The following is a 12200-nucleotide window of genomic DNA, read 5'->3' as shown; positions in this document are numbered from 1 at the left end:
TCTGGAGCTCCCCAATTATCCAGGCCTGTAGAGCACTTTTTTGAAAAGCCTCTAAAAGGGTATTTTGTACTTCTTTTGGAACAAGTGAAGGGCAGAGAGGCTGCTGGCCTTCCCAGATCAGAGATCAGGCTCGAGGGCAGAAGGCTCATGACTTAAAAGGCCACAGAAAAGAGTGCTGTAAAAAGCCGGGGCAGATTCTGCACATTATATGTAATGTTAATAGAATAAGAAGATCTTCCCAGTCCAGTAATAGGCCTAACACGTGGAGTCTGTGATCACACTGCGTGAAACAGGTATATTTAGTGAAGATCCCTCAGGGGCCCCTTGTCCTTTTGCCTCACCCAGCTCTGAGAAACCAAACAATAGAGATTCTGTTTTTCTTACAATTCTTTTTGTGGTGTGATATTGTCCTTGACAGAGACTGCTTTTTGCTTACTCCCAGACTGTCTTTACGCACTCCTTTATCTCCTTTCCTATCATTGTTACATGACAGTCCTTGAATAGGAACTGCTCATTCCCATATCCCCCCTTTTTCCTAAAAATTACTCTTGTACACTTATTCTTGGTTTCTGGGGTAGATTTTCCATGGATAGATTGTACCCTCAAGACCCAGCCAATGGGGAAGAAGAAGGGGGTTAGGGTGGCAGTACTGTGGTCAAGGTCTATAAAAACTGCTTTGCAGGACATACCCTTGCCCTCCTCAGTCATGGCCATCTTGAGCGCAAGCGGGAATGCCCTTTCTCGAGAAAGATGAATAAATGTCTTTCCTTTTTACTCCTTTGGTCATGACTCTAATTTTTTAAGTGGGTCATCCCACACAACATGGAGCCTGGGTCACATGGACCTCCGACTAGGTTGGCCAAGGAGAAGAGAGAGAGAGCATGTACAGAGAATGAGAGCAAGCAGAGCAGAGAGGAAGAAGGAAGTTGTAAGCGGCAGCAGTTGGCCCAAGGAGCAGAAAGAGAGAACAAGCTGTGAGTGGACAGAAGGAGAAATTTGTCTAAGGGAACTTGTTTTTGTAGGGTGACCTGACATAAAGAAGGTTTAAGATTAGTGATAAGTACTTTCAATCTTACGTTCCTGGTATTCAAATGATGTCCTAAGTAAATATTTTGGTTTTGCTTTTAAGAAAGAGAGTTTATTATATTTTGCAATTTTACCTTGGAAATAGCCATGTATATTCATAGAGGCTGCTCTGGGTATGGCATTGGCATTACACCTTAAGACATAAGAAAAGCTCTGGGTTTCCTTAATGATGAGTTAAGCCTAATACCCTAATACCCTAACAGGACATGTCCCGTTACTTGCAAATGAAGCCAACATCAGGAGAGCTGCTTGGTGGTATAACTATTGATAATGTTTAATATAAAATTTTGGAATAATCTCTTTGTTCTCTCTGAAGCAAACTCAGAGAGTGCCTCTTCCTATGTCAGCAAAAGCCAACCAAGGCTGACTCTGCATTCCTTGGAGACCTTTAACCTATGACATATCTTGAATAATGGGTCTTTCCTTTGTATCTTATTATCTATAGACACATACTATGTTGTGGCATGTTAGTGGTAAAGAGAATATAGACATCTTGGGTCATAATTTCTATTGAACATTGTTTGCCCCTTCCTGTGTCAGTTATCTGTTTAGGGCAGGAAGCCTTCCACTCACTAGTGGTGGGATTTCCTTTCTCGTCACCGAGACATATGTTTACCCAGCTGGAATTGCAAGGCCTGACCAATATTACTTTGTTCATTGTCTTGTCTTACTAAATTTATGATTTGTTCAACTAGGAGAGTTCCTTTCTCACGGCAAAATGTATATAAGCCAGAAGATTTCTGCACTGGGTAGCCAGAACATTTCTGGCTCCATAATGCATTATGTAACTGTTTTCTTTATGGGGAATTGATCAATTAATTAATTAAATCATAAAATGTATGCATTTAGCCTATGCTTTTTCTTGTCAAAGTTTTCAGGTCAACACTATATATAAACATTAGAGTCTGATACCCTCAGGCTTCAACTAGTCTGGAGATGGGGAAGAGGGAATTCCAGAAGGAGCAGTCTAAGTATTGGGCTGCCCAGAGCTACAAGTAATCTGAAGGGCAAAGAGAGGGAGACACTAAGATATAATCAGTGACTGCCCACTTACTTTAAATGCTCAGATGATCTTTAAGTCCTCAGGATTCTGTCCCTCCTGCAATTATTACAGTGCTCTTGCCTACTGCAATAGAAGTTGAGGTCTCTAAGTTTTGTTTTGTTTTGTTTTGTTTTAATGGGGGGATGGGGGACTTGTTTTCCCCATGCTCAACTGACAAAGAACTAGGATTTCATTCTGCTAGGTTAGTGGAAAGGAGATTTACAATCCAGATTTTCCAAGGGGCACCATGCTATATAAATCCTGCTTGTAACCTGATAGTGAAATTAAAGCTATTTTATGAATACTTTTTTCATGGAGGGGGAAAGAAAAGGGTGTATGATTACTGGCTGTATTAGCTAAAATACCAAGTGGCTTGACACACCAGCAGTCCTTTTTGGTGACCAAGAGGAAACTCAACTGTAAACTCATCCCTGCCTTGAAGCAGACCCTAAACCACCTGGGTCATCACTGGGACATCAACTTCAACCTAATCTTCATAGACTTCCCTAATTGCTTATGAGGCTCTTGGATACATCCTGTTTTACATCCTCCTATCCTACTGTCTTTGCTCAAGCTTTGAATTGTAAACTGCTTATCACCAAGAAGACATTCTCTTTTGTATATCTCTTATTTGCATATCAAAGGGCCACAGCTCTGAAATCTACATTTCCTCACTCTTAACCTTGGGGATGGGGCTTATTCACTCATTCCCTTCTAAAGCCACCTTTCCCCCAATATTTCTTACATTCTTTTGTTGAGAAGATACATAAACCTTCCTGTTTCATTATTTGGTGGGCTATAGGTATAGGCTGACAGTTTCCATGCATATGTTTTACTTCTCTGCTTAATAAAAAACATTTAATTTCAAAGGCATTGGCTTCCTCTGGTTTCCTTTCTTTTAGGGAAAAGGGGGTTTTGGATCTCCAGAATTCGCATTTGTGTTCTCTGGTTATTTCCCCTTTGGTGGGAGAAATCTACATACCCTAAAGCGAGGGTCTGTGTTGGTTTACAATTCCCAGGCACCTTGTCATAGCAGGATTCTAGTAATCCAAATATTCTATCAGAGAGTGATCACGAAGTTTAGAAGTTAGTGCTGAAGGTGATCTTTAAAAGAGTAACAATCTGGTGATGTGGGCATAATGCAAGAAGGCAGAACTGAAAAGTAGAAGTGGGAATAACATGCATGAATAGATGGCAACATCAAGAAATATGTAATACATGCTTACTAAATGCAAATTACTGTGCTAGAAAATGCTGGAGCAATGCAAGGGAGAAGATGCCCTCATGAAGTGAACACTGTAGTAAGAAATTTAAACAAATAATATATGAGGTATGTGAAACCCTCTCCAAACCATTTTGAACCCCCAAGACCTGAGAATAACCCCAATAGCTGGATTAAACAATGAGGAAAAACACATTTGGCCCCACTCTGAGTTTAACCTACTGTAATGCCTTGTGTGTTCTGGCATAACCGTTATGCTTTGCTCTCTGAATGAACCCAAAATGCCACTTCCTGTGTCAACAGTGATGAGGCCAGATGAAACTGATCAAGGACAGTTTACTCTTTATGACTGTTCAGGGCAGGATGGCTTAAACCAGACACTATTTTGAACAATGGGACTTTTTCTTATCTTGGCATTTTATGAACACGTTATGATGCATACATGCATACACACATATGTGTGTGCATTTCAATGGACACCTTGACATTTTCTTAGCTTATTGTATTTGCAATCTATCCAATTAAGAATCTATCCAATTCTCATATTATCCTTAACACATATGGAGACTTTAATTTTGGCTGACAGAGGAAGGGGAGTAGTGAGATGGAATTACTCTGAAGAATAATTTTGTCTATCATTCCTTGAGCTCATTTTCCACATACATGTTCTGCCAGTTTGAAAGAAATAAACATGTACATACAGCCTAATTTTATCTTTCTTAGAACAAACTCAATAATGGTTGACAGGTAAAAGTGCACTAGAAAGATAAAAAAAATCCTATAATTAAAAATAGGTAGAAATTACTTTTGTTCCTGAGGTGTCAGGGAAGACTTCTTGGTGAAAAAACAAGGAAAAAACAAATAGGAAAATCACTCAAAAAACAAATTAAACTTAAGTCAAAAGGCAATATGGTGTAATGGAGTGAGCACTGATAATCAAGTCAGATTGTCTCAATTCAAATTCCAGCTATGCTAACCCCTCCCTCAATGACCTTGGACAAATCACTTCACTTCACACTGCTAATTCTTCTCTGGCAAATGAGGAATTGGATGAAATGATATCTAAGGTTCCTTCTAGCTCCAGATCTCCACAAACAGGAAGGCTTTTACTGGACCTTAGGAGAACTTCATACAAATGACCATTTACTCTTATGTTACTTACAAGAATATGGGCCCCGAAGGTAAGGCAGGAGTACAGTAGACAGAATAATATAGCAGAAAGCATACAGGACTTATTGTCAGAAGAGTCAAGTCCTGATTCTGCCACTGTGTAACCTGAACAAGCCACTGAGCCTCAGCTTACTCATTCAGAAAATGGGCAAAATAATACTTGTGAATTCTTTTGATTCTTAATGATTATTACATGAGGTATGACACTGATACCAATACTCCACACATTTCCAAGAGAGGTGGTAGAAAGGTCTTATTTACCAAAATACCTCTAAACAACAATTTGTGGTAGTAAGAAAAAAAGGAAGAAAAAGAAAAATGCATTTCTATTGCTAAGGGAATGGCTGAACAAATTGTGGTGTATTAATGTAAGGAATATTATTGCTCCAGAAAAAAATAACAAATATGAAGGATTATGACAAGTAAAAAGGTTCAACAGATATAGCTTCTAGGTAATTTAATTATTTGTTAATAAGGCCTGCAGGTTATTGATAAAAATGTGATCACTTGACCCTGTCCCTTACAAGAAAGACCCCTAATGGCTGCGGAGTCAAAGTTTACATGCCCTTGAAGAGGAGGTGTTCCTGAGGGATGTCGTCAGATTGGTTAACACAATGGGAGGTGTGGGCTATATTAAAATGAAATTCTGAGGGATTGTGACTTAGGTCATTCAAATCTTGATCACAGAGATATTAATTTCCACATCATTTATATTGATAATAGGGAGAATCAATATTTCCCCAGACCTGCCTAAGAAATGCAACTAACAATAACACACCCATTAGCCTAAACTTAGAATGGCTTTAACTGTCTGACTAGATCCTGGCCTTAGTAGAGAGATTTTCCATACTGGTTGTTTTCAGGATGTCAAAGTAGAAAAGGGGAAAAACTTTGGTCCTAATATAATAATTAGTTATCAAATATAAGAGAGAAGTATTCATTTCTCACATTCCCCCATTTGATTCTAATTAAGAGGTGAAGTCTCCTCAATAAATCACAAAAAAACCCCACTTCATTAAGTGTTCTTAACTATTAGGTTTATGATGGGTAACAATGTGAGGGAGAAACTGTTTTCTACAGTGACAAGACCAAAGGGGGCAATCCCCTTTCGTAAGTAGACCTTAAAGATAAAAGATGCAGGAAAAGGCAAAAGTAAACAGTAAAAACATAAAATTGTCCTTTTAAAACTCTGAAGTCTTATCTCATACAACTGTATGATTTTCAGGACATGATTTGATGTTACTCTCTGGTCTGGGTGTGATCTCAGAAGAGTTTCCAGCCAACTGCCTTCTTAGATTCAGGTCATTTTGTTGAAATCCTCTTCTCTGCTAAAAATTTCCTGTGAAAGTGGTCTTAACACAATTTTAAATTTACTTTACCAAAATAACCAAATCAGATAATGGAAGCTAGCTCAGACCTTATGCCAATGACTAGAAAATCAAATTTGGAAGACAAGGGGCAAGCAATGTACAATTTTAGGTTAGTCAGTTGTCATACTGATATATAGAAGAAACTTAAACATAAAAACAGGAAAATTAGAACCCAATTTTTATACTTGGCAACATTCATTCCCCCATTAGGAGGATGAGATTCCACTAAGGAATTAATAACAGAACACTTTTTGTAAGGAGACAGATTCTAATACAAAAATAAATTACTTTAAAAGTTGCCAGATCAACTACCATCTTAACAAAAGGTTCAGGGATGAGATGCATAAATATGTTGAGTAATCCATTTTAACCACAGTTCACATCAAATAAGTTATTTAAAGTAAAACACGTTCAACTTTCGCTATATTCAAATGAATGACTTAACAAAAGTATCTCTTTATGGCATTTATAAGGTAGAACACACCATTCTTCTTGTAAGATAACTGATTATACTGATATACCAGTATAGGAATTCGACAGGACTTCAACAGTTATGATATTTATTAAATGAGAGGATCACATCCTGGTTTCATAAATCTTTCACAAATCCATATATAACTAATAACAGCAGATGACAAGGCTAGACATTCATGTAGTTGTTTGGAACATAGAAAGGACTAAAACCCTAGGCCAAACAGCTCAAATCTTATACCTACATCTTATGGCAGTAACTCTGATGTTGTCCAGTATTAGCCTATAAGTTAAATATTTAATATTGTGTTCATACTTATCTGATATGATTATAGAAATTTGCCATAAAACAAGAAAAAGGACATCAGTTAAAGTGTTCCCCTATTCTGGTGTCTATTGCATGCAAAAGTCATAGAGATGTCCAACTGCATTGAATCAGGCTCAAAGTGAGCCAAATGGGATATGTTCAAGAGGAAATATTAAACTGGGGAAACTCAGTCAGGAGAATCCTACCTCAGCCCATGCTAAGTGTCATCCTCCCAATCTTCTTCCAAGAGAACTCCACCTACAGTCCACGCATATAAAACCCAGAGTGTTGCTCTGGTTCAGTAGCATTTCTTGATGATCATGGCTGGAATCAGACTGAATAATATCAGGTAACAGTCCTATAAGGTCTTAAGTAGCAAGTTCCAATAATCTTCAGCTGTTAAGCATCATGTATCCTAGATAACAAGTAATGACTATAATCTCACGTTGGTAACCATAAGAGATTCTTTGGGACAAATCACACCTTGGTATTATTGGTACTCATGCTAAGTAGGTGCTTTTCTTTTCATTCCTAATTTCAACATTATACAAATGATATTGCCCTAAAATCCTTAGTAGTCTTGGGCTGTGTAAGTATAACAGTACTAAACTGTAGTCAGAAACAGATTATATGAAACACCATCTTTAATAAAATATGTACAGTTCTTAGCCATGTTCAAATGGACATATACACAGACTACTGCTCTCAGAATCCTTTTAAACAAAAGGGAAGATTTTTAAGGTGACTCTTTAATAGTTTACACACATTTTTACATATGGCCTAATCCCAGATTAAATAACAAACATAAGTAAAATCAGATTTCCCATTAAGGTGACAAAAGATAACTCATAAATTACTGCCCTTCACTAACATAACTACTGAAATCCTGTTCCTTAAAACAAAAACAAAAACAAAGGAGGATCTGACTTTAATCTCACAGTTTAATACATACATACATACATACATATATATATATATATATATATATATATATATATATATATATATATATTTCACAAGCTGATTTGGCTTTGTATAATTATACTCATATCTTTCTCAAAGAATAAGATACTTCAAGAATTGAATCTGCCACAAATGAAACATTCAAGCATTAATTTACTCTTGCTGACCATGGAAAGAAAACAAATTCAGATCAAAACAGCAAGATCTTTCCCACTTGCAACTTATTACAGCAATTTAGATGCTTCTGTATTAATCAAATACCTAGCAGATTCAGTATTACAACAGCACATTTCTACTTTGTCTACCTTAATCACACAAATTTGTTATGAAAGTTATGATCAGGGACATGGTTATAACAGCATCCAAACTGGTTGTTCCTCAGGGTCTACACCACTATAAGGAGGTTAGCATGTGGAACCAGGTAGACATATTACTTGTATAGGAATGTCTAACCTTTCCCAAGGTAACCTCTGCCTTATTCTTGAGGACAGATATTCACTAGTCTTAGATCTCAGATGTGGCTTCCATTGAGCTGCTGACTGCTGACATGTTTCTGAAAGCACCCATTGGTGATGGTCGAAAGACACTGCAAATCTAAGAATGAAACTCTCAATATTCAGCGTTCTCCCAAAGAAACTTTCTCCTCAGACAGTCTCACTAATCACAGTAGATCTGGACACAAATGTTATCAAAATAAAATTATTGCAATAAATTAGCTTATAAATAAAATTTAGTAGGCCTTCTAAATAATGCAAAAGTTTTTTTTTTTTTACTTAAAACTTTCATCCTAAAAGTATTTCTCTTTACCAGCTTAAAATTTATCCTGATGTTATAAAGGTAATCATTAAACTTTCATGAATTAGTTGGAAACCACCAATCTCAGAGATATCTCTCTCTTATGCAACCTTAAAGCAAAAATAAATCTTTAAAAATGGAATTCTTCAAGACTAAGTTGATATAAAATGTCTTCAAGTAACACAAATGAATCCCAAAAGTACCAGAGTAAAATAAATTCCTAAGAAGTACCACCCTCTTCTAATCAAAAAAGTATTGTATTGAGGAGGAGAGTTTCAGCTTCTATAAGCCAAAAAGAACATCCTCTGAATGCCTGAAAACAATAACAAAGTTTATTAGGCCTTTAACATTTTACTCGATATCTTTTTCTTCCTTTTTTCTTTAAATATATCATTAAAAATTAAGAAAGAATAATTACATTCTGGAATCCCACATAGATAGTGAATATATGATGGTCCATTTAAACCCCTAGAAAACCAACACTAGCCAACTGATGCAAACCTCCAAATTAGCAGACATGTTAAAAATATCATTAGATCAAGCAGGCTTGAAAATCACACCCCCATTTTGTGTAAGGATTCCCATTTACTCACCAGGAATTTCACAACACAGAATTCTTGCACAGATTGGATAAGAATTTATGACTGGTTCTAAGAATACTTGTAGGTTTACGAAAGAGATTTTACAGGTCTTTTCTGTGTATCATTATCAATTCTCCTCTTAAAACCCTTATGTGAATACTCAACAGGTTTTAACATTGTGACAACATCCAAGTAACTTAGTTAACAATCTTGTAATTTTCATAGATGATATCCAAATAATTTTAGGTGAACTTCTTCTTAAATATAGGCAAATCTTGGAAGTTTATAATTTCTTAAATTACAGTATTTCAATACATGGTCAACAGGACTGATAGAATAACCTAATAATTTCTTTTTTTGACAATACAGTTGTTAATCTAACAACACTGGGACTATAAGAGAAATTGATGGGAGTTTATTCCATTATACAATATAAGAAAATTTAGAACACAACAATACCCTAATCAATATTATTTCTTTAAAAATTGAAACAAAACCAATTAATTACCAACCACGTGGTCCCAATTCAGTTAAATGTGCTTTCAAATTACCTTGCAAAGAAAATCATTCATTTCATCAACGTTGACATTGTATACTGATCACATCTAAAAACCCACATGAATTTATCAAGTATGATGCAATTACATCTAACTGAAGAGACAATCAAAGCAGGTAACAGTAGTATAGTGTTTGCCCTATGCCAGGCGCTTTACAATCCTGTGATCCTCACAACTCTAGAGGTCAGTTCTAGTGCTATCCCCTTACAGTACAGGAAACTAAGTAAATAAAACTTTTTTGGTGTCATGCAGTCAATAAGTTTCTTAAAGTCAAATAAATAACTTTCCACCTTAAGTTGTAATTTACAACACTCATACTCAGACCCCTTTCTTATTTTGTTTTCACAAAAGATTCTGCCTTAAATATGGATTTATAATTACTAATGCTAACATTTTAATTTCTAAGCACTTTTAAAGAAAAAGATTATTCATGTATAATATTAATTTGTTTCCTTTTTTAATGATGTGGTGACAATTCCTTGCCTATATAACCTCTTCCTCTAACTCCTTCAAGAGTTGAAATCCCCAGCTTCCTTTACTTTTGACACTTATCAGATAGCTTATATTGTATAATGGAGTAAACTACCATCTCAGGGGAATTTCAAGTTGCATATACTAGGAAATATATATGAAGTTTGACCAAGAGTCTGAAATTATACCTCAGGTTAGCTGAAAGTGTGTTGGGATAAAATATCCCAAGATTCTAAATTATACAGCTGCTCATTTTCTTTTTTTTTTGGCCCAGGCAATGGGCCAAATGCTGGCAGGGTGCAGCCAGTTTTCCCAGGCAAAAAACCTTCAAGAGCTTTCACAGAGTTACTTAGTTGAATTAAAATAATGATTACGTAATGGAATAGCACAAAGAAACATGCGAGAGTTTATACAATAATCACAAATCACAACAACCCAGTATCTTTACCATATCCAATATTTATGCATCGTTAGATTTAATCCACCCTTCCTAAGAGATTTATCCTGAAAGATGGGTGGTCATGATTAACCAGAAGATCTAATCTTACTCCTAGGTTAAAGCTGATTAGAGAAGGATTTCTAAAAATCTTTTCCTTTGCAATTTCTAATTGTTAACTGAAGTTAAATCTTGAACATAAGGCTGGATTCTGAAACCTTAAATACCAACACCTTAACTCAGTTACCAATCTGCTACTGATTTATGTTTTTTTACAGCAGTCTTTTTTCTTGCCTTTTGTTTTGTTTTACTTTTAATTAATTTATTATTTTTAGTTTTCAACATTCATTTCCACAAGATTTTGAGTTCCAAATTTGCTCCCCATCTCTCCTCTCTGCCCGTCCCAAGGCACCATGCATTTTACTTCCTCCCACAATCTGCCTTCCCTTTTATCACACTCCTGCCTTCCATTATCCTCATCCCCTCTGTTTTCTTGTAGTACAAGACAGATTTCTGTACCCCATTGCCTGTATATCTTATTTCCCAGTTGCATGTAAAATCAATTTTTACATTCATTTTTAAAACTTTGTGTTCCAACTTCTTTCCCTTCTTCCCTCCCCACTCATTCCCATTTCAGAATGCAAGCAATTTGATATGCTATACATGTATAGTTACACAAAACACTTACATAAAGTCATGATGTGAAAGACTAAATATATTTCCCTCAATCCTATCCTGCCCTGCATTTATTCTATTCCCTCTTTTCACCCTATCTCTCCTCAAAATGTTTACTTCAAATTACCCCCTCCTCACATTTGCCATCCCTTCTATCATCCCCCTACACCCTTCTTATCTCCTTTTCCCCTACATTCCTGTATTGTAAGGTAGATTTTCATAGCAAATTGTGTGTGCATGGTATTCCTACCTTCAGACAAATGTGATGGGAGTACAGTTAGCTTTTCCCTATTACCTCCTCCCTCTTCTTCTCCACTGTAAGAGATTTTTATTGCCTCTTTAGTATGAGAGATAATTTGTCCTATTCCATTTCTCCCTTTCTCCTTCTCCCAAAATATTCCTTTCTCAGGCTTTAATTTTATTTTTTTAGATATAATTCCTTCATATTCAACTCACCCTGTACCCTCTGTCAATATATATATAATCTCTGCAACTACCTTAATACTGGGGAAAATCTCAAGAATTGCAAATATTTTCTTTTCATGTAAGAATGTAAACAGTTGCACTTTAGTAAGTCCCTTATGATTTCACTTTCTTCTTTACCTTTTCATGCTTCTCTTGATTCTTCTGTTTGAATATCAGATTTTCTGTTCAGTCCTGGTCTTTTCATCAAGAATACTTGAAAGCTCTCTATTTCATTAAATGACCACTATTTTCCCTTGAGGTATTATACTCAGTTTTGCCAGGTAGGTGATTCTTGGTTTTAATCCTAGCTCCTCTGACAACTGGGATATCATATTCTAAGCACTTTGATCCTCTAATGTAGAAACTGATAGATCTTGTGTTATCCTGATTCTGTTTCCATAATACTTGAATTGTTTCTCTCCAAGTGCTTGCAATATATTCTCCTTGACCTGGAAACTCTGGAATTTGGCTACAATATTCTTATGAGTTTTCCTTTGGGGATCTCTCTCAGGAGGTGATCAGTGAATTCTTTCAATATCTGTTTTATCCTCTGGTTTTAGAATACCAGGTCAGTTTTCCTTGATAATTT

Source organism: Notamacropus eugenii, chromosome 6 (genome assembly GCF_028372415.1).
Source record: "Notamacropus eugenii isolate mMacEug1 chromosome 6, mMacEug1.pri_v2, whole genome shotgun sequence".
Taxonomy (NCBI): domain Eukaryota; kingdom Metazoa; phylum Chordata; class Mammalia; order Diprotodontia; family Macropodidae; genus Notamacropus; species Notamacropus eugenii.
The sequence above is the reverse complement of the archived record's forward strand: the minus strand, read 5'-3'. Positions refer to the sequence as shown.